At 43.5% G+C, this 22,286-nt stretch overlaps 1 protein-coding gene across 2 annotated transcripts in view; it reads left to right on the top strand.

Annotated features, from left to right (window-relative positions):
- Window positions 1-1,911: 1,911 nt before the first annotated feature.
- The window catches only part of LOC149354757 (uncharacterized), a 76,539-nt gene continuing 56,164 nt past the window's right edge, over window positions 1,912-22,286 (top strand). Inside the window, exons 1-2 of one of the 2 annotated variants that reach the window (XM_089577549.1) lie at window positions 1,912-2,086; window positions 21,746-21,861. The gene's annotated coding sequence lies outside the window, so the exon portion shown is untranslated. The remainder of the gene's footprint in view (window positions 2,087-21,745; window positions 21,862-22,286) is intronic. The other variant, XM_089577548.1, reaches the window with a different exon arrangement.

Below are 22,286 nucleotides of genomic sequence, written 5' to 3'. Positions count from 1 at the left end.
AAGACAACAATACCGCAGCTACAGTTATGCGACTAATTAGCCAAAATTTGTCAATTAACGTTTGATTACTGACATTACACTGCATGTTGCAACCGCAGTCTTGAAGACTGTATATGTGAGAGTTAAACTCAATTTATAGAACATATGAAAGCACAATAGGCCTTGAGATATTCATCAATAAATTTTCTGCTTTTCCGGACCTCATTCTGAAACTGGGCGCTGAGTGTGCTCCAAATTAGGCACTATAAATTTTATTACCCTTGAATGGATACAGTTCGAAGGCAACATGCAGCATAAAGGAAATAATTAAAAAAATTAACACATTTAACATGTAAATATCAACATTAACATAAAAATTTCGACTAATTTGCAGACCGCTATATCAATATGAAGTGTACGCCGAGCCCAACGCACTCAGTAAAGAGGGAATCCGTGAGTCCATAAACGTCGTACCCGCTTGATGTCTGAGTGGCTTTGGCGCTCGGCTGCTGATCCCAAATTGGCGGGATCCAATACCGGTAGCGGCGGCCGCATTTCGATGGAGGCGAAATACAAAAACGCTCGTGAGCTATGCGAAGTCAGCGCAAGTTAAAAAACACGAGGTGGACTAAATTAAGTCAAGAGCCCTCCACTACGGCGCCCATGATAGCCCATATGCCGCTTCGGGGCGTTAAACCCCGCATGCCGATACCATCAGCGTCGTACTTTTTCAAAGCTGCTAAGATTAAGAAGAATGACCCGGTATACCACGCATAGCACGTTCAGAAAACGGCAAGAAGATGTTGCACTGAGCATCTTGGGGAATTTTGGAGGAATTCGGGAGGCACTGCTTTCCGAGCAGCTCTAAAAATAGAAAAATACGGCTAACAGGTGCGCACAAAATTTATGAGGTATCTACCAGTGGCGTAGCCAGAAATATATTTCGGTGGTGTTATGCACCGTCGGTAAAAAAAAAAATAAATAGGAAGAGAACCTGCGCCCAAAGAATTCCTTCGTCATTTTTCAGCTGTAATAAAGCCGAAGGGGTAGTTGTTTCTTTCACTGTAATATCTACATGAAAACGCGAATGCACACAGGACTCCGAGGACTTTATTCGTAAAGAATATTTATTTTCTCACAAAAGGAAACACTCGTACCAAGAATCGCGGGTATTTATAATATTTTCACACAATAAACAGCACAAAAGCTTCTGCTCCGCAACAAAGTCAGCAACTGCGAACGAATGGCATGTCAAAACTTCTGACCCATGCATGCCAACCAGCGCCCGACCGCAGCAGCGCTTTTAAAAAATGCACTTTCTATTTTCGTGATAGTTTATATAACGATAACTCAACGTAGCGGTGCCATCTGGTTTTTAGACCAGGAACTATTTTATCAACAAACTGACGCTCTTATTTTCGTTTTTACATGTTAATATGTCGACGCTGTGCGTAAACAGCACGGGTGGAAAAAAAAAAACGCCGAAATGAGGTGGGGAGGGGGAATACAGCGCTCAGAAAACTTCGGGGGGTGTTGTGACACCGACCCCCCCCCCCCCCGGTACCTACAGAAACGAAGACGTCTAGTCCCCATTCTCCGTAATATTAGAATGCGTGCTACAATAGCACGTGCCGAAAAGGGCAGCTGCTTCTTTTCTATTTTTCTTTCTTGTGGCAACTGCAGCAGCCTATATTTATAGACTGTTGCACACAACAACGATGCACTACGCTTTGTACCGCGCCTTATCTCCTTTTAAGTTTCCCTCCACAACGGCGGGAATCGCACGTTCCCTCTTAGCACCGATGCTGCCCTTATTGCTCGTGCGCTGGCTTTGGTTAGCGCGTGCACACGAGGAAGCACACCGACCTTAGGCGTCCAATAATGCATCTACATCGCAAGATCTCTCAGGATTTTTCTGCCAGATCTGCCGTTCTACGAAAGTGGCACCGCGCTGACCCTAGAGGCGGCGAGGGGGCGCTCGTGAACGACGCCCGGCGGCGCCTATTGATCGCCAGAGGCAGTCCAAGCTGGCGCGTCTGCCGGTCGCCGGCAAAGCTGCTGTGGCCGAAATCCCTCGTCGCCACCGTTGGTGCCTGCACAGTGAAAGGTAGGTTTGTGCCTGTCTCAGTCAAAACGGCGCTGTGCAGAAGGCGAACACGCGGCCGGCACGTCTGCCGCCGCTCACGGCATGTGCGGGATGAGGCACGCTTCGCGCTCCTCCTCGGGAGCGTGGCGCGAACGTGGCTTTGAAGCTGCCCTGCGCGATTTCGCTGTGACGTTTATGAAACAAGCCCGCTCTAAATGGCTTCGTAATACAAGTGCAACAGACTTTGCAACGGGAAACATTTTTATTTCTGTGTTCTTCTATTTAAATATACTCATCGGAGACAAATACGCATTCGTCAGCCTGGTTTTTCCCACTGCTGGGTCCCATTGACCCGGTCCTGCACCAGCTGCGGCGACCCTGGCATATTTTGCAATCTCCGCTGCCTCTCGCTGCAACGTTTCGTTCCCTTTCATTCCATTCCACCGCCCAAAGAGCCGTCTGCGTTAGTTGTTTTGGAACTCGCTTTGGTTCCCTGACCAACCCTGCTCTTCTTCCTGTACTTTTATTTTAACCCCGATCATTTTGCTTTCCACAGTTCGCTGCGCTTTCCTCAATTTAATCTCGAGCTTTTTCCTTAGCCTCTGCCTTTCAGCCCACTTGCGAGTGCCGCCAAGCTGCACCTTTTCAATGCTTTTCTCTGGAGGGATATGTGTGAGGTCGTGTTAATGACCTGAGAGTGCTTGCCCCGTTCCACCCAGTACTCATTCTGGCAGTTATTTCTCTGTCATTATCTACGCCAACTGCTTTCCCTAGATAACAGACTGCCTTCCCATTTCCTCATTGCTCACTGCTTATCGTGAACTTTCCGAGACTGTTGAGCAATAATTTATTTTCTTCGTGCGAAGTTTTTTGCCCCAAGTGTATATTGCGTGACTTCACTCATAGGCTGCAAGGTTTCCAGTTAATGTGCTACCACACTGGAAAGACTGACTGAGTGAAGAGCAAAAACGAGTCCCAGAACACCCCGGCCACCACGTCCCATTACGGTCTATCAATTATGCGTACACTCTATTAGTGATATCCTCGTCGGGACAAAATCAACTCTTCCGAGATGTCTTCGAGGTAAACTTGAGCGCGGAATGGACTCGGTGTTTCGCCAACCGAGTAGCCGTGTCCTGCCGACGCCCATCCATTCATGTGCTTGCGGCTTTCTTGTTGGATTAAAGTAGCTGTATTTGTTTCCGCCGCAAATAGGCCGAAATCACGGCAGCACCTGTTGCTCCTGACCGGTAGTCGGCTGATGTACGTGCTTTCTATCCACACCCACGCATATACCCATAGAATGTGTGTGCGTGGATGAAGAAAGCCGCCTAGAAGTGAAGTGTTGTCTCTGCATGTTGGCACTTTTTTGCCGCAAGCATGAAACTGCTATACAGATTGCTGTGGTCACACTTTTGCAGTGCGGATTTGCTAGTATTGACCTCGCCTGCCTTGATTTTGAAGCTATGCTTTCGTAACCGGAGTGCTCTTTGAAGCTGCATTTTGTCCGCGATGATTGTTTTAGAAGTTAAAGCAGAGCAAAAACTAAAGATCGAAATCAACATCAAAGGGCGTTGATTGCCCGCTGATCCTCTACTACTCTATTGTGACTTCCTCTTTACAGGAATTCGTGAGAGTGCCGCTCAGTTTGTGGTACTAAGGTTTCAAAATGCCACAGAAGTTTGCAATGACAATTTTTGTTTGTGTTTAGATTCTACCTTCATTTTTATGTCATTAATTTTGGTAACTTATTTTATTTAGAGAGCGTGGCTGATCGGGCCAATTGGTGATTCATGACAGCTAAAGAGCACAGCGCTGTTGTGTCCGCCTTTCTTCGTCCTTGTCTCAAAGTTGCGCTGTGCTTTTTAGCAGTCATTTCTTTTGAAAAAGGTGACATTTGAATTAGTTCTTCTACTTCTCCCATATAAGCTGACATCTTTGTGTGTTGAAATGACATGAGCATGATGGCCGATATAGCTGACTCAGCCGCGGAAAGCTTCATTGTTTCTTGATTATTTTGCTGTGGTTTTATGGAATCGGCACTACTAATTTCGGCGAAGGAGAAGCTTATGCTCCTTAGCATTCTTAGAACCAATCCTCAGCGTCTGGCATTCACTTACAAGCTGCTGCAATGCGTACAAAATCCACTGTGGTAAGGGTGCAAGCTAGATGGTGATCCATGACGAAGAATTGCCACAGCGCTCGTGTGTCAACGTGTCTTTGTGCTTTGATGCAATTCGGCGTCATGCAGCAAATCTAGTGCCTTGACAGTGAATTGGATGTTTCGTTTAACGACAATGTTGTTCGCTGTTCAATCCTGAAATTAGTGAAAGAGTCATGTCGTTCAGCAGTGGCTTTTCAAAATTAGCGAGACACGGCGCTGCGATGACGTCCCTTGATACTCCTCTCTCAAAATCGTGGCTTCGCTGAGATGGTAGAGTGCGCGACGCAGGCGTCGTCCTGGTGACTGGAAATCTTTGCTTCGAAATCTGAAACGACGGGAAGACCGGAAAGATAACGGCTTAGTAGAGGTCATTGCGCACAGACACAAGCAGCGCACAGCAGAAATGCGGTCGGTATTCCGTGAATGTTCTCTTTTTCGATAAGAATCATGTGACGTTGGTTTACCGATCTCCCCCACACCTGTGCGCATCTACGTTGGCCACGGTGAAAGGTAGGTTATACCGCGACACTGATTAACTGACCGATCCTTTAATGAGGGAAATTGCGCAAACGTGCTCGTTGCGAATCATTCCAAAGGGCACCTGAACGAACGTGGTTGTCAGTCTCAGATCTGAAAAAGGAAACGAGGTTAAAAAAAAGAGTAAAAATAAACTAGAAAGATATTATTGACATCTAAAGCTTAAAGGGATCTGGATACGGGTGCGTCAGCGCAGCACCCGTCGAACTCGGCGACAGGGATCTAGGTTTTTTTAGGATACGTGTAGATCTGGCGGTGCGCTGACTGGTTGTGTTCGTTGCGCTGTTACACATTGTCCGCATCTTTTTTTCTTTGTGTCTGTTTTATACTGGTTTTCCTATTTCTGGTACGTTTTTATTAGTATTGCATAATTCCACGGACATGTGTAAAAATTGTCTCTTCAGTAACCCAGTTGGCGCCTGCATCGTCTTACTTCCCCCTTTCGTGCCCTTTTTACTCTTTTTTAGAGATTAGAGGCTGTTTTCCAGAAACATCTCCTTTTCGTAATTAGAAATTTGCGATCCCTCCATTTGTGGCCACTTCAATATGTACTCAGTTTTCCAGTGACGACCGTATAGCCAAGCGGACACTACCGACGCGCCTGGAGCATTAGATTAGCCATGGAACATTCACCACAAACTAGACATGAAAATGAAAATGAATATTGGTTCTGAGGAAAGAGCGCTAAATCTGTCTCACTTCTCGGTAGACACCCGCTCCGCATTGTAAGAGGTGAAGGAGGGAGTTAAATTAGAAAGAAAGCAAGAAAGAGGGAAAGAGAAAACCACCTGCTGATCTTTAACACGAAATGGAAATTGCGCACGAAAGGAACGCTTCATCACGCGATGCTTCGTCACGCGATTATTAAATAATGTCGGAAGAGGCTGTTCCAGATCAAACACCCCGCTCGCTGTCATAGACGGTGCGCCTCGCTTCCTTCAGTTTCTAATCGGGAGAATAGTTGAAAGACAGTGACTATAAATTATGATGCGGGGGCACCGGATTTCTTCAAAGAAACGGAGTACCAAGGAGTGAGTAAAGCAGCAGAGGCGTCCCACAACCTTGTGACGTAAAAATATTATTCTTATGTCTACAACAAATTTATTGCTCTCCTTTTCTTCTCAACAATGCCACTAATGAAACTAACCCGGCACTCTATAAAGAGGGGCAGTGCACTTCAAGTTTTAGAGAAAGGTTCTCGATAAAAACAAATCATAATGTACAAGTTATACTGGCTATGGTTTCTCGACGTATTTAGAGCTTTGCATGCTCGAACCCTGAGCAGCATCATGGAAAGTACACCTTGTTAAGAGTTTATGTTCGACAACCTGCAAGCCTGAAAAGAAGTTCAACATATTTTCCCCGAAAATTGTGTCACAAACGTCGTTTCTTTTGAATGAACAAATTTTTCTCCACTAGTTTAGATCTGAATTCTTGTAAAGTTGGAAATTATTTTGTTCCATACTGGCGTTACTTCACTGAGTTGTGAGGTTACTGTTGAAGTTTCAGTGTTCCTGGCTTCATTGTAAGATCGGATTGAAAACTGAAATTTTCGTACAGCCAAGGGTCGCGTTCCAGCTCGTCTTCTCGAAGCTTCTAAGTGTGTGGATGTACAAGGGCAACTTCGGCGCTTGGAATAATCTCTGAACTTCATATATGACTATTAATAAACGCGAGTCACTTAATTTTCCATGCCAAGCAAGAATTAGCTCTCTAGGCGCTTGTATGGGTTGGCGCCTTTTGCAGGGGAGCTCAACATATGGATTCATTTCAAAGTGCGAACTGCAATCGATGCTTACAAACGGGGAATTAGGCTATGGTGGAACATTGTAAAGAGGTAACAGCGCCTCTTTCGCAAAGTGCAGACGTATCCAGATTGCTAAAAACCGTTGCGGTCATTGACCGAGCTGCAGATAGATGGGCCAGCTGTACTGCCGCTTACGTTTATTTCTTTGAAAGTGGTTACCACTTATTACGGGGGCCAATTAAAGATAATTAGCAGGGTGCTCTGAAGTCAGTGGGCAAAGTGGCTCTTGGATGATGTATTCGTGTGCATGTTTTCACTTTCAGTTTTAATGTTTTTTCATTGCATCATCCTTTAAATGGCTGCGCCCGAAGCGCGTTGGCGGGTTATGTAATTGTGCCCAGAGTTCTGAAGCCAGTTCGAGCAAAAGCTGCTTTTTTTGCAAGTCTTGATAACACGCACGTTGTAACGCAAGCATAATTGTTTGCTCTTATCGTATTTATTTCCTCTTATAGGGTAGTGCTCTGAATTTTACTAATGTGATATGCACTTGAATCATTTACGTATGAACAATAATTATTTCATTAAGTTTTGAATCATTGGGTAAGACAGCGCAGACACTAAAATAGAAAGCGTTACGAAATTACTGCAAGAGTAAATCGCTTTTTTTGTGGTATAATGCCCGTGCTGAACTGAGATTTCAGATACGCGGAACCAAACGTCATTCGACTCAACAGCCGCTCTTTTGCTGCCGTACAAGGTCTTTCAACGGCATTCGATTCAGATGTCAGTTCAGTCGACGGAACACTACGGAGAAATTTGAAGAGCTTCAAAAGCCCTTGGACATACGAATACGCGCACCGTCGTGCGCAGTGTCTTCGCGCCATAATTTGGGAGAAAAAATGACGAGTAAAAGGAAGTTTAATTAAAGAAATTTCTACACACATCACATGAAATGGAGCTTTCTTTTTTTTTAATTTATAGTGGCCACACAACATATCGATACCGGTGGTCATATTAGGCCCCGCTAAATTTTTTTCTCTTCAGTGTCCGAGTTCAAATGCGCATTAGCTGCCGTGCTGATAAGAAACTGAAAGCTTTCATCGGTGGTGCTTCTTTTAAAGTAATTTGCAATCGCAGACGCACAAAATAAGCGAGCAGTCAACTACGCGTACACACAGAGCGATGAAAAACCAGTGTTATTTTTTCATTATAAAAAAAAAAAAGCAAAGTGAAATGGTGTTCGTAGCATTTTAGCTATACCAAAGATTAAATAAGAGATTCAAAACGAAGCTCGAAACTACACCAGCGCCACTGCAATAAGGCGAGGGAATGTTGAACCTTTCGTCTGTTTTTGCATCGTCGTGGAGTACCACGAAACGCAGTCGATTCCGAATGTCAGCACGAGTCTCGAATGCCATTCTTCTGAAATGGCTTTCGAACGTGTCCGTGTAGCGCGGGTATTGCACTGAAGCTCAAATTGTCTAAATTGCTCTTCTGTGCCCAAAAAAGGTTGGATTTCTTTTGTCTCGAACTGATGAGCTTTATTGCTGTCGCATACCACTCAGTTGAATGCACGTGCGCACGTACTATTAAGGTAAATACGTTAACCGTCTGCACAGCATTGTTCGCAAAAAACGCATCGGCTCTGATATCGATTTCCGAGGCGAGTATGGCGGTTGTTTTTCCAGGCTGAGCCGGACTGCTGGCCTTCCTGTCAATTTCGCACAAAACACCGCTACGCTGCTGCGGCTGCTAGAACGTGATGAGCGTGCAGTGGCCTGGAACCGAGGACGGCACGTGACAGCAGTGTGGATGCTTTCTGGCTGTTTTCGGAAGAACGATTTAGCTGGAACAAGGTCGCAGAAAACTGCTGTTTTTATGCATTACCGACCTCTGTGACTGTTGGGAATAAGGCGACTGTGGAAAAAATGCTGGTTTTTTGAGAGACGTGTTGTTCCATCGTCCCCAAAGCTTAGTCTTCGGAATTAATACGACGGTTCATACCTTGAACTTCATTAAGTGGCCCTTCCAGGAATCACATTTTTTTTATTTTTCGTGAACGTTGGCTCAGAATTTTGCCCTTAGATTAGTTTTATTTGCTATAGCTTCAAAGAGAATACCGAAAAGTATACATGTTTAGGAAATACGGTGCTGCATCGTCGGCTTTTCGCTAAGCATGCATGAGCTCTTTCCTGCAGCAAAAAGTGATTCATTGCGTCAGCAATTAAATAGAGGTCTAAACTGACCTTGTTGCCGTCGAAAACGCGCACGCTCTAGGTCGACTGGGCCTCAGGAGGCAAATATGCCGAACTTCAAGGCCCGAGGATTAAAACGCGCAACTACTTGGTATCGCATGACCGAAACTTTATGTCCTGGCATTTTAATTTGCATTTTTACGTTCATATTAAGTTTCAGACCGCAGCTCTTAAGCGCCCGTTCGTGGGCTGAGCCGAGTCGCCGCCGTTGGTGCAACCGAGCCAAGCCATAAATGCATTGCTGTGACTGGGATTCGAACCCCCCGTGGTGCGAACAGATCAGCTTCGCTGACCACTGCACGAGGGCACTACGCTATCGTCACAGTTTTTTTTTTTTTTGCATGGACGTACACCCACCCTGGCATTCTTCAAGCCCGACTTAACAAGGCCGATCACACCTCCTCCTAAACTGCAACGCACTCTCATGCTGTGCGTTGAGCATCGTCGCCTTCTCCTATCAGTACTGCTATCGAACTAATATACACATTCTCGCGCGCTGTGCACTGCAACTAGTATCGTCGCCAGACGTGCTGACAACCCAGCAAAGCACAACCATGAGCCCACAAAGCCTGAGACACCTACACAGCTGCACTCGAATTTCGAATTAGGGAGTTTCGTAATCGTCCTTAGAATTTTTTCACCTGCGGCAAGCGATCAGAGCAATGGTACCACGGTATTTCTTGTTCAGGTCCCAGTACGCTACTGTCACAAAATTATAAATCGCGACAGCTAAATGTCGGCGCCAGTACCGTTAGCAGAACGAAAAACTTTTTTTCGCGCGCAATGTGTAACGTTTATTCTAAATTTCTCTAGTCGAAACATCGTTTGATTGTGACAAAGGAAGCAAAGCAGCGCTTGAGAATGTCCCGCAAGTGTCACGTTTTTGACTGCTGAGGAATTTGATTTAAGAAGCTGACAAACTCCAAGTATTTTTTTAATAAACTTTAGGGAGCGTTGGTCGACCCACTTCGCTAGAAATGGATTGACTCTTACGGAAAAGGAATTAATTTAAAGAAAAAAAAGATGTGAATCATAATTTGAAAAGACTCGCCATTGCAAGGACACTATAAACGCAATAATGAAGTGGTACGTACATAACTCTCTTCATTGCAAAGCTGGAAGCCGCTGAAAGGCGCCCATGGGGTGAAGCAGTGCGCGACACAATTCTTCTTACCATGATTGCAAAACAAAAAAGAGCGTAAAATGCAGGCAATTGCAAAGAGCTATTGAAAGTTCATTTCTGAGGAGAAACAATGAGATCCAGACGAAAGACGACCTTGCGCATGTAGGCCTTGGCCGGCTGTAAACAATTGGTGCCCGTGGAGAGCAGCGTCACTGGCCACACGAGCGCCGCTCTATCGACCGGTGGCACCCTTGACCGAGAGGAACGAATGAGCCTGTTGCGGCGCTGCGCGACCCACTTTCGGGAATGCGGGAGCCGCGGTCACGGTCTCCACGCGTGCGGTGCCCCTTCGGACGCACCTTGGCCGCTCTACAATCGATCCACAGAGCCCGCTCGATTCAAGGCTCTTCGCGCCGTGTCCAAGGCTGGCTGTGAAAACTGCCACTTCTGCTTCCCCAGTGGTGCCACGCTGTGTCGCCTCCTTCGAGATCGAAGGACGATTGTACGGACTAGCACTGTCGGCGAAGAATTGACGAGAAAAAAATGGCAAGATGACAAGCACGTGCAGACGAAGCAATTTTGAGGTTCTGGAAATGTTATATATTATCAAAGATTCTACATACTGAATACTCAGAATCAGGAATCTGAATCAACTACTGATAGAAGGGTCTTTTTTCGTTATGAACAGAAATATAAAGGAACAAGAATAAACCAGCAGTCGTATAAAAAAGGGGAAATGAACTAATTGGCATAGATTATTTTCATTAAACAGACAGTAACTGATGCACAATAAAGTACCTAGGAATTAATCTAGCGAGAGGGAGAAGAAAAGCGCGCAGATTATTTTGGAACAGGCGCAGAGAGATGAAATCGTTGATGCAATTCGGAAAGCTATTACACGCTGAAGTAGCGCAAAAAAATAATCATGTTTCTTTCAGTTAGATAATAGCTCTCAGATGCAAAGCGCGTCTCTTTGACATGCATTGGCGAGTTAGGTGCTGGGCAACTTCTTGTTGGGAAATTCGAATGCTGGACTATACCGAGGGAATATTTAATTAGGTTAAGAATTCACCGTATTTTCAGTTTACAGAGCAATGGCGATGCAGTACGTGAACATGAAACGAATAGAAGTGAAAATTGTAGTATCTTGCAGTGGTGAAAGATGCGTAATGTGAGTGTTACTCTGTGATGTAACGCAGTAAGTGAAGGAAATGAAGGTTTAGAAGAGCGAAATTAGTGTGTGTGTACCTTGAAGTGAGGTTAAAGTCAAAGTCACAGTCATTGTTAAGCCAGTCTTTATTTTATTTGGACCGATAGCCATGTGACTAGTAAAACTGTCCAGTGCAAAATATAATACACCAGGTAGCCGTAATTAGAAAAAGAAGATACAAACAGGAATAAAAACGCTTGGAACAAAGTACATGCTTGAAGCAACGATTCATAGCGAAGAAATTAAAAACAAAACCACAGAATGATAAGGAACAACATAGGAAAGTTCGCAAAGGTCAGCTAACCATAAAAAAAATGGTGGTGGGGTCAGGGCCCTTCCTGGTTGCTAATATAACAAAACTTCCAGCAGCGCTTAAAGTTATTTCCAAGCTTCACGTTAATAGGCGCTGCAGTCCAAACTTTTGCCCCGGAAAATTGAACTAAGTGTTCCTTAGATACATTGCGACAGGCAGGCAAATTGAAATTTCCATTTAATGCACGTCTTGTGTTACGATTTGACAATAAGAATTAAAAGACTTAGTGGTGAGGGGTACTAGTATTAATTATATTATTTACCAATACACAGAGTTCTCAATTAAGCATGGATTCAAATGACAGTACGCGATGCTCCTGGTATAGACAGTTGTAGGTGTTGTTTGAAGATGCATGACCTATTACCTGCAATGCACTCTTGCGTAGTCTATCTACAGGAATAAATACGTTCTGCATTTCTGGCCCTCGATTCGCAGCAGGTCTCAATTTCATTGGTATGCTTATTTCATAGGCTGTTATTTTTTCGTTATAGAAAGAACGTGCTCTCAAAATTTGAGATGCTTATCGATTATAAAACCAAGAAAAATGTTTGATCGACGTCTGTTATGACAGTAGATTTAAAGGGACCAGGAAATGATATGCACTGTGGTTAGGAGAAGCCTATGAGCGATCGGTTGTCCATCGCTCCTCACAGCACTGCAATTTTTTAAGCTATATCCATTATCACCGAAGATATTGGCGATTAAAAATGACACTTCTCCTCGCCCCCCTCAACTCATATACGCCGACGCGCCAGAAAAAAAATGAAAACAGGTAGGGACTGCAACCCTACGTGCCCCGTCCCGCGAGGTGAGTGCGAGGCTATTCTGAATGGCCCTTGGGTTTCCAGTAGCCATTCCCGAACCTCCATTGAGTCGATGCACATCGAGTTCAATGGTCATTTAAAACCACCATGCGGCACTGGCTGATCCTCATTGAGTTCAATGTCCACTGACTGAATGGGCATTGAAACTATCATGCGACAGGCGTATTACTCACTTTAAAAAAAAAAACGCGTCGAACATTCTCGGACAAAAGTTTTGAAAATTGGGAAATTGTAAGACACTGTTATGGAAATATTGAAGGTAACGGCCAATTCTTCTGATATGTATCAAAATCTTTTTTTTAAGGTGCTTTCATAGATTGCATCGAACAGTTAAGAAAACCAATGCGGAACACTTTTAACGATAACAAAAACTTTAATAGAAAGAAAACAAGACTGCCGTGAGGTGATCTGCGGATATATTGACTGTTATAGTGAAATCTTACCCTGATTTTTAAAAATGCGTTCATAAACGGTTTTTCGTTAAAAAATGCTCTTGTCCAGAATTGTTGGGCATGAGGAGGCATATTCCAGTTGCTATATACATTATAAACAGTTACGAATTAATCAAAGCGCGTGTCAAGTAACGCCAAGAGCTTGCAATTTGTTAAATTATTTTATGCTTGACTGAAGAAAGAGCAGTGAAAAAGTCGGTAAGTAGTGCTCCGTCACATTCGCCAGCGCCAATGGCAGATTAAACTTGAAGAGTGAACAAGATTAAAGCTCACTCAGTTGAAAAATCAGCTCGGACCTGATCAGCTCGGACCTGAAACTGATTCGGAAATTAAATGTGTTAAGGTAATTGTTAAGCTGTGAAAGAAATAATTTTTCTATTAGTTTACTAAAAAATGCTGAAATTGCGCTTGGTCGACACTTGTATGATGACCTTTTGCCACTTTCTTTATGAAAGTGAATAGTATGAGCTTTTTTGTGCTTTGGAAAATATGTGTACTTCAAAAATCGGGTAACATATGCCAAAAACTCATGAGAGGTGAGGTGGGCAATTAATTTTGAAAGTGGGAGAAATTACATAATATAGGACTTTTATTAAGCTGGAATGCGGCGTTGGACACTTCATAAAGAGACAAGGTACCGAAAAATCTATGAAGCAAGCTATCGAATTCCTCATGCCATAATACCGAGCGATCTCTCCACGAATAAAAGTTTTTTTGTGATTGCGTTAGTGACACTGGATGAACTGTAGTAGACGTCGCTGTTAGGGCGTCATTGGCGCGTTATCGCAGAATTAGTTGATCTTTTCAAAACGAAGTTTATGATCTTCCATTGCTTCGGGATGTTATCAGCGCGTTCAATATCGTTTTCTTTGTAACTATGTTTAGATTCCTTGCAAAATTCTCCTAGTGTGTCCGCATAGCATTTTTAACGTCGAGTAAAGATCTTTTTTTTTTCCAAACACTCGAGAGCAATAAATTTCATCCAGAGAATGGTGGAAGTTTTATATTTATTGTTGCAACAAGATATTGTCGATGATCCGTTCAGTACATTGGAAAGTAAGTTAGCAAAACTGCGAGACGCTACATCAGGGTCGTCATCATGCATTACTGGCCACTAGTCAGAACTGACCACACGATCCAGAAATAGAGATGTGTTTAGTCACCTCTTTTTGGATTGCGCGCGAATCTAGTTCTAGTTCGAGTTAATTTTTATGTGTAATGATCTATTATCAGAATTTCAGAGTTGGTGTGCCAGTATTCGCCAGTTACAGAACGCGTAGTCTATGAGAGATTCTGGCCAGGTAGAGGCGCACATCGTCGGAGATATTATGCGGCATTCCTAACCATCTCCATTAAAGCAATTAGTGTATTCAGTATAGGAAGAACTACTACATTCGGGAGGTTAATATTTATGTCAGAAATAATAATTGCTTTATATGCGTTCAGCAGCTCATGAATCAAATGGTGTTGAAAAGGCCCGGCAGAAATCATTAACCCATGGTAAGGGTGAACGGTATATGCAAAGGACGAACAAATTATTACCTCTTGAATGGCACCATTCATTAGAATTAATCCATACCATTTCGCAGTTATAAACATTTACAGCTAAATATGGTCACTGTTCAATATTGCTGATTATTAACCTAGTCTAAGTTACTCTCAGGTAAAAGAGTGTTAAGCATCGCTTGAAGAGAACAACAAATTAGTCAAAAAGAGAGTGAAAAGGAAATTTCGTAATTATACATAATGCTACAGTTAATTGTTGCTAATTTTAACTGTACAATTTGACCCTAAATGAAGTTTTAACTGGCTGTATTTGTATCGATGCAAATTAGCGACTATTGGCTTGATCAAACGAAGACTTTGCTGTTAAAACTAGCTTTCCTTGAAACACGTACCGTATACGCGCCCTGTAAAAATATACTTCTCAGCGATCGTACATGTGCTGTTTTGGTCTTGCTTTGATTAGAGGAGGCAAAATCAATTTTGGGGGTTTTAACTTTTCTACAGCAGGGCATTTAACAGCACACAAACGTAATGTATAATTTACACAGGACGTCGATACAATAACAGTTAAAAGTTATTCTTTTTAATTCGTTGCTCTTGCGCACAAAAAAGCACACATTCAATACCGCAAAACTTTCACGTCCGTTTAGAAACACCGCCCACAGCTTTCAGGCCCGAAAAGGGCCATAACCGCTCACATTTAAGAAATAACAAGCGCAGTGGTTCCGAAAAACAAAAACTCAGCTACTACTGGATAGATTTAGACTTCTATGAAAGAAGATGTTCCGCGAGGACAGGCGTAGACGTGACTATATCACCTCTGGTTTCTTCTGTGTTCGATTGTAGTTTCCCGCCTTCATGTGTTGCATCAAATGGCCCCTAAACGTACTTCTGTAGACTGGACAGTCTTTATTGCACGAAAAGGAGGTCCTTTGATACAAAAGTTATGCGCAATTAATTTTTGGTACCGAATATTATATCAAAATATACATGATCAAGTGATCTGGGTCATGTGATCAGATATGATGCTACACCAATATAGAAGCAAACCCGGAAGACCCGGTTCCTGTGATGAGTGCAGGGACTCACGCATGGTGCTCGTCGCCACTTACGAAGAAGCGAACATTGTTAATATCCTTGGATAGCATTTTAAGAATACATGGATTTTCTTTTGTGCCCAAAACAGCAGCGCTCTTTAGCCGGAGCGGATAAAAATATTACGAAGGCTTCCAGAAAGCTACCACATCGTAAATCGACATTTTTTTTTTGGCACGGACTGTCAAAGACAACCTGAAATCGTATCGTGTAAGACACTCTTATCCAAGAATAGTCTTCTGGTGGGCTAGTTGGTGCTTTTCGTTCATGGTTAAACTGCGCGAAGAAAACACGGACAGAGACAGAAACACACGTACACACTGAGCGCAGATCCCGTCAACATTCATTCATTGCAAGACCGTTACATGCTGATACCTTACACCCTAATGATAGTCTGGAGATATTACAAAAATTGATTTTTCTTTCGCTTTTCTTGTGTTTACTGAGCAGACTTCCTTTTAATATTTTTTTTCATCTTCTGACGGAAAAGTCCTGTTTGAACAGGCTTTGTTTTACCCTTGAAAAGCATACAACGTGAAATCGTATCGTGTAAGACACTCTTATCGCAGATCCTGTCAACATTCATTCATCGCAAGACAGTTACATGGTCATACCTTAAACCTTAATAATAGTATAAAGATATCCCTTACTAAAATCGATTTTTCTTTTCGTTTTTCTTGTGTTTACTGAGCAGACTTCCTTTTTATATTTTTATTCATCTTCTGACGGAAAAAGTCCTGTTTGAACAGGTTTTGTTTTACCCTTGAAAACCATACAACGTGAAATCGTATCGTGTAAGACACTCTTATCGCAGATCCTGTCAACATTCATTCATCGCAAGACAGTTACATGGTCATACCTTAAACCTTAATAATAGCCTAAAGATATCCCTTGCTAAAATGGATTTTTCTTTTCGTTTTTCTTGTGTTTACCGAACAGACTTCCTTTTAACTTTTTTTTTATCTTCTGACGGAAAAAGTCCTGTTTCAACAGGTTTCGTTTTACCCTTGAAAAGCATAAATGCACTTCTTCCCTTTGCTCTTCTGTATACAGAAAATAACTAAATGGCATAGGTTTTTTTTTTTATTTGTTCTGGTTCTCGGCTTTCTCTGCCTGCAGCATTAGTTTAGCTATTTTGTTTCGTCCTTTCACGAAGCGGTTCATTTGAGCTGGACCTTTCAGCCATTCGTAGAAAAAGAAATGTGCATCTGTTTCCTCCTTTGTCCTGGAGAAAAATGTGATACGTTTAACTGACGAGCAAGTTACTGTATCAGCGCAGGTTCGCTTCGGTAAAGGAAAATTTACGTTTAATGGCAATATACGATGAAATAGTGCAATGCCTCGTCCGTCGCAGACACTGCGTGTAGCCAGCAGAGGTACTCTATTTTCGAGCAGCTGATGAGTGAAAACAGCTCAAATAAAACCAAAAACGAAGAAGAAGTAGTGAACCATTGTGCGCGAAGAAGAGAGGGGGAAATGCTGCTCCGTGCCTCGTGACTTTCTCACGGTGTCCTCAAATTAGCCCAACTTCACAGACCTTCCTGCTCCGCGTTTGCATTTCTGAAATCTTTATTGGGGAGTTAACTATGTTAGTGGCAACCTGTTTACCGATTATGAAGCTGCCTGGTCCGTTAGGAGATGAATGTTAGCTGTACAGCTCAGTAACGAAAACAAGTCCTCTTGTCCAAACCTTGGCCTGTCGCCCCCCCCCCCCCCTCTCGGCTCTTCTTCATTTTGTTTTGTGTTGCCAAGAATACAATCTCCTTGCCTTCTCTCCTCAGTGTGTAACATGAATTACATACCCCGGGAAAGCAGGGCCGCAAGCCGGCGTTATGAAATTTACAATGTTGCAGGAAATCTGAACTGCGCTTGAAGATTCCGAGTACTGATGGCCCTAAGTTCCAGCTGATAAATATGTGCTCTTTCTTGTTTAGCTAGATAAATTCTATCTACTGCATGTGATTTTATGGTAGTAGCGAGGCGCTACACTTTTTGAGGACAAAATAAAGCGAAGACACATCGCGAAGAGCGCGAATTGACAACTTACTTTAATGGGTGTTGCAGGTTTTCCTTTTAAACGAAGGGACACAAGTGCCACCTGTTGGACACGTGAAATGAAAGACGAATAATGCCGCAGTCGCCGCAAGAAGATTCGCACATCGATACACACTCACCGCGATATCTACAGCAGTTCCTGTGCTGTAGATGCTCTTCTCAGCACCAGCAGATTTGATTTCAAGAATCGCCAGTACAAGAAGTGGAACTGCTGAGGTTATCGCGACGAGTGTGTATCGATTTGCGGATATTCTTGTGACAATTGTTTCATCATTCTTTCTTCATGTTATGGGTCCAACAGGTGGCGGTTGTGCACCTTTGTATAAATGGAAAACCTGCATCACCCATCAAAATCGCTTATCAGTTCGCGTTCCCTGGTTTTCTTTCGATCGCAGAAAGTTTAGCGCGTTGCTAGCGACATACATGACCAACTACGCCCAATATTTGCACTTTTAAGTCATTTAAATATCAGTACAAATTTGAAATCATGCGCACACGTAGAAAGCGAGAATAATAAGGTCTTCTTTTTCCGAATTTTATCTTTTGAGAGCAATCGTTCGTTGTGCCTTAAGCTTGTTCATGGGTTGTGGATGGAAAGCATGTATTGAATGTAAGGCCGCTATGATACAATTATTTCTATCCGATTCTATTCGCTTCTAACTATCCGCCTGGCTGGCTGGTCTCAGTGACAGCTAAGGATTTGGTCAGGCAGAATCAGAATGAAATGAAAATTGAATGAAACCAGTATATCATTTCCGCCCTGGATAACGAAACACATGATGTAATAAGGCCTGTCATTACTAAGACAGTCATGCTCAAAGCTGGTAGCGCTTGAAATGTGCCCGTTATACCCCTTCTAGACGGGTGCTTTTAACGGAAGTGCAGTTGACTCTCAAGGACCTAAATGACACTTAACGGTGTTAAACAGCAGCACCAACTGACGTTGAGATATCAGCTGAAGTTCAGTTTGACTGAGGTCGGAGGCCTCTGTTGACGGGTCAACTGTCGAGATGGCGGTTGGCGGAACTACCACATCGGCACTGCCATATGTTCTGAAATGACGCCAGTGGTTGTTCTTTTCGCTAGAATAAATACCAAGTTATAGCCATCATCATTTTAATTAGTATAAAAACGAAACACGTGAAGCGGCATCAGAAAAATGACGAATAAGCAATGAATCCGAACATGTCTTTTACTGTATTGTATTGGTTATGTGTAATGATCAGCCGTGGTCTATACAGGGCAGAAAACTTGCTCAGAAATTGCAGATAAAGTTCCTGAAGAACTGAGTGAGCATATGTGCTTAAGAATACTGATATGCAAACATTTTTTTATTAATAAATTGGCCACATGTGTTGTGACTACATGGCTGAGAGGTTGAACTAGTTTTCACTCAACGTGCGGGGTAAATGCAGCTGACTTTGTTCATTTCGACGTCGTCAGTTGGAAAACTAGACTCCCGTTCACCTGAACGGCAACTGAAACTGCCCGTGTAAGAGGGGTGCTGTAACGATATTTGTTTACGAACAGAGCCTTGTATATGCATTGGCCATTCTGGTCGATGCTAATAATATTTTTAGCAATTTAGGCACGGTGCATTAATGAGAACTACGATGTCATAAAAACCTTTATTTGCCAGTGGAACACTTAGGCCATGAAGACGCCGTAGTGTAAGGCTCAGGGCTGTGTAAACAAGGAGGAATGAGTGCAAGAGACCTATTATTCCACTGAGCTGACATGTGGCGGGCCACGTAAACTCTTTGTGTGTACCCCCATAACTGTAAACGATCAAGGTGCGACGTCACTTACTGGCCGTCAAGTCCCCGTCTGTAGAAGTAAGCACTATCTGTGGCACAGGTCAAGAGCGGCTGTGACTTATCTCATTTGTTTGTCTTTGTTGTCCGTCGATGCTTCCCTGTCAGCGGTGATGGCGTTGCAAAGAGCGAAGACTCCGATCGGCATGGCATCAGAAGCGGATCATTAGACGGAGATTAGTGGCGGGCAACGCAGTTTACGTTGAGGTATCAATGACGTACCGTAATAAAAATCCTGTCTCACCAACCGGCGCTCTCATAGTCGGCGATTTCTTTTTTTTTTTACTTGCGCGAACGACGAAGCAAAAGAAAGGGCATAGCGCGGTTCACTAGCACAGATGACTCGAATTAGCCGCCGTAAGCACTGCGGCGCGTTACCGACGGACGTTGCGTTTGCTCTGAACGCCGTGCGCTTTTCATGATGGGCTGTGCGTGTGTGTGTGTGAGTTTCTCCTTTGTATGCGGACTCCCCTTAATGGCGGCTTTTCGTTAAAAAACAAAAGCTGCATCAGTGTTATGCGATGCGCTTTGTTGGTCACTTTAACTGTATTTTGCCGGCTGAAAGCTTTAGCTGGGAACATATACGCCATTCCAAGCACAACTTTATTTTTTTTAGCTTCCAAAATTGGGTTGTTGACGGCGAATCGATCAAATGGAGAGTAGATAAGGTAGTCACGTTCAAGTGACATTAGCCTCAGTTGTAAAGGTCACGTACGATGTAGGGGTTCATGCTACTACAATTCACATGGACTTGCGTTTGAGAAATGCATTCGGATAACGGTGGAGGGTGGATTCTTAACAACTTCCTCTTTTAACACGTAGCCTTAGGTGCCGATGGCGGCTAACTTTTCTCTCGGGTCGCCTATGCTTAAAATACGAGGTGGAGCGGGGAAAATAAAACGGGAACGCAAGCTGCCAGTACCAATCAGTTGCAGTTTGCTGGCGTTGGGCTTACTCATGACCCAAGAACAGGATTAAAGAGGTAGAGACACAAACATTAGAACTCAAATAAAAAAACGATATGATTTGTTTCATGGGCGTAAGAATATGCCTTCTGGCAAGTTTCAATTGGAGGCGTTAAATGCAGTATAATTTAATGCGAATTTGAATATTATCCAAGAAGCCGCTCAGCATTTCCGCTCACATCGATTGGCGTCAACTGAGAACAGCCCAGTGGTTGATCCCAGGATCAACCAGGGCCTGCCGGTGGCACCGACGTCATCAGTATGGAGGTAGTCCTGGTTGGCCGGTCAACCGTAGCGTCCAGGTGCACTCCAGCGCTGGCGCCGACAGAGACCGAAACTGCCGGTACGAAATCGTTTGTAATTAATTATTAACGCTGCGCACTGCTGCATTGAATTCTTATGATTACTAGGCCCGAAGTCCTCTTCCAAAGCAAAAAAAAAACGCATACACAAAAGCTTTCTGTCTGTACCCGTTTAAAGATAACGAAAAAAAAATTGGCGACGATTACGTTACTTCCTATCCGAAATTTGAGCGCAGCTCATCAACTGTTTCAGCTTTTCAATAGATTGAGGCAAATAATTCGAGCAAGACATGTATGCACAATTACAGACAACTTATTATTTTGCTTTCCAAGCTCCCGCTTCGTTGGTTTCGCATGTTAAAGCGCGACTAAGGTGTCACTGCTGGTTACAACGGACAACGGCGACGCCGCGAAACGCAGAAACGGGCGCCAAAGAGCTGCGATCTGATATACAAAATGATGCATAGATAAGTGCTGGTATATGATGAAGTGCTGCGGGGAAAAGATACATAAAATGTTGTTTCTTTGGGTCTCACTAACGGAATTTTCGTTTAGGGCAGGAACGTCACTGAACACCAAGACCATAAAATCCGCTTTTTTCACAAAGACGCTCGGCACATGCGCGCTTCTTATCATCCAGCTTCATTGGCTGAACATGAAACTGCCTGCTTCTAATGCGCATGCGCAGTTAATGTTAGTGACAGGTGCATGCGACAGATGGGGGTGCTGTCAAGCACACGCACGGACACACGCACGCGCACACACACGCACACACGCGCACTCGCGCACGCGCGCACGTGCGCTTGGAATTGGAACCTTGCAACGTAGCTCGTCGGATCATGGCGGCATGCAGTGTAGCTCTCCACTGATGTAAACATGCTGTAAACAATGGGAAAATTGTCGGGTTCGGAGCATTTCTGATGGTATGCAGCTTCGCGTACCTATCGTAACTTTATTTGGGTGCCTTTTTTCTTCTGAACTGTTATTTGAAGATGAGTACGACGCTTGGATGAGTGAAGACGCTTGGAGTGTATTTCGTCAATCGAGCACACGGGATTATGAATGCCCTCGGTTGCCAATTGCAAATACACGTGGGAAATTCGCTTTGGCCCCAAGAGGACGAACACAGCTCCGAAAGGAAACGAATTCCCAAAGTAAATGGAGCAACTGCTCCTGCTCTACCTGATTTCTTTTGGACGGCCAGCGTTTTGTTATAGTAAATGTCGAAGATTTGTTTAGCTGCCGCGGGCCTCATGCATTTTTTTTTTCACCTTTCTCGTTCACCGCTGACGACGGTGCCGTATCTTTTCTGGAATAGGACGAGCTCACAATGGGATTTTTCGCCCACAGCAATGCTCACAGCCTCATCACGAACCTGCAGAACCTCGATGTTCCTTCTAGTTCTGCGTGAGGCACAGACCAGACTTTGACGAGGTCGGTTGTTTTTGAAATCTTCTCCGGTTATATATCGGAACTTGCTTGAACATTTCCAATGACTAGAAGCTCACTGTTAGTATTTGCTCATTATCCCGTACCTTTGCTGGCTTCCACAGAGTGCGAACGTTTTAGTGCATGTTTCATTTGGTCTGCGTAACTTTCGATGGTAATAATGAAAATGGTTTTATTCCATATGGTGTAAAAAAACAAACCTAACTGCATTAAGAAAGCGCATTATTATTTGCATCACTCATGCCATTTATGCACTACAGGCAACTAGTGTTAGCTTATTCGGCTAATATAGAATGAAAGTATATATATATATATATATATATATATATATATATATATATATATATATATATATATACTTTCATTCTATATTAGCCGAATAAGCTAACACTAGTTGCCTGCAGTGCATA

The sequence above is a fragment of the Amblyomma mixtum genome, chromosome 3, assembly GCF_055824585.1.
Source record: "Amblyomma mixtum isolate Tamu chromosome 3, ASM5582458v1, whole genome shotgun sequence".
NCBI lineage: Eukaryota > Metazoa > Arthropoda > Arachnida > Ixodida > Ixodidae > Amblyomma > Amblyomma mixtum.
This window is presented reverse-complemented; position numbering and strand designations above follow the sequence as displayed.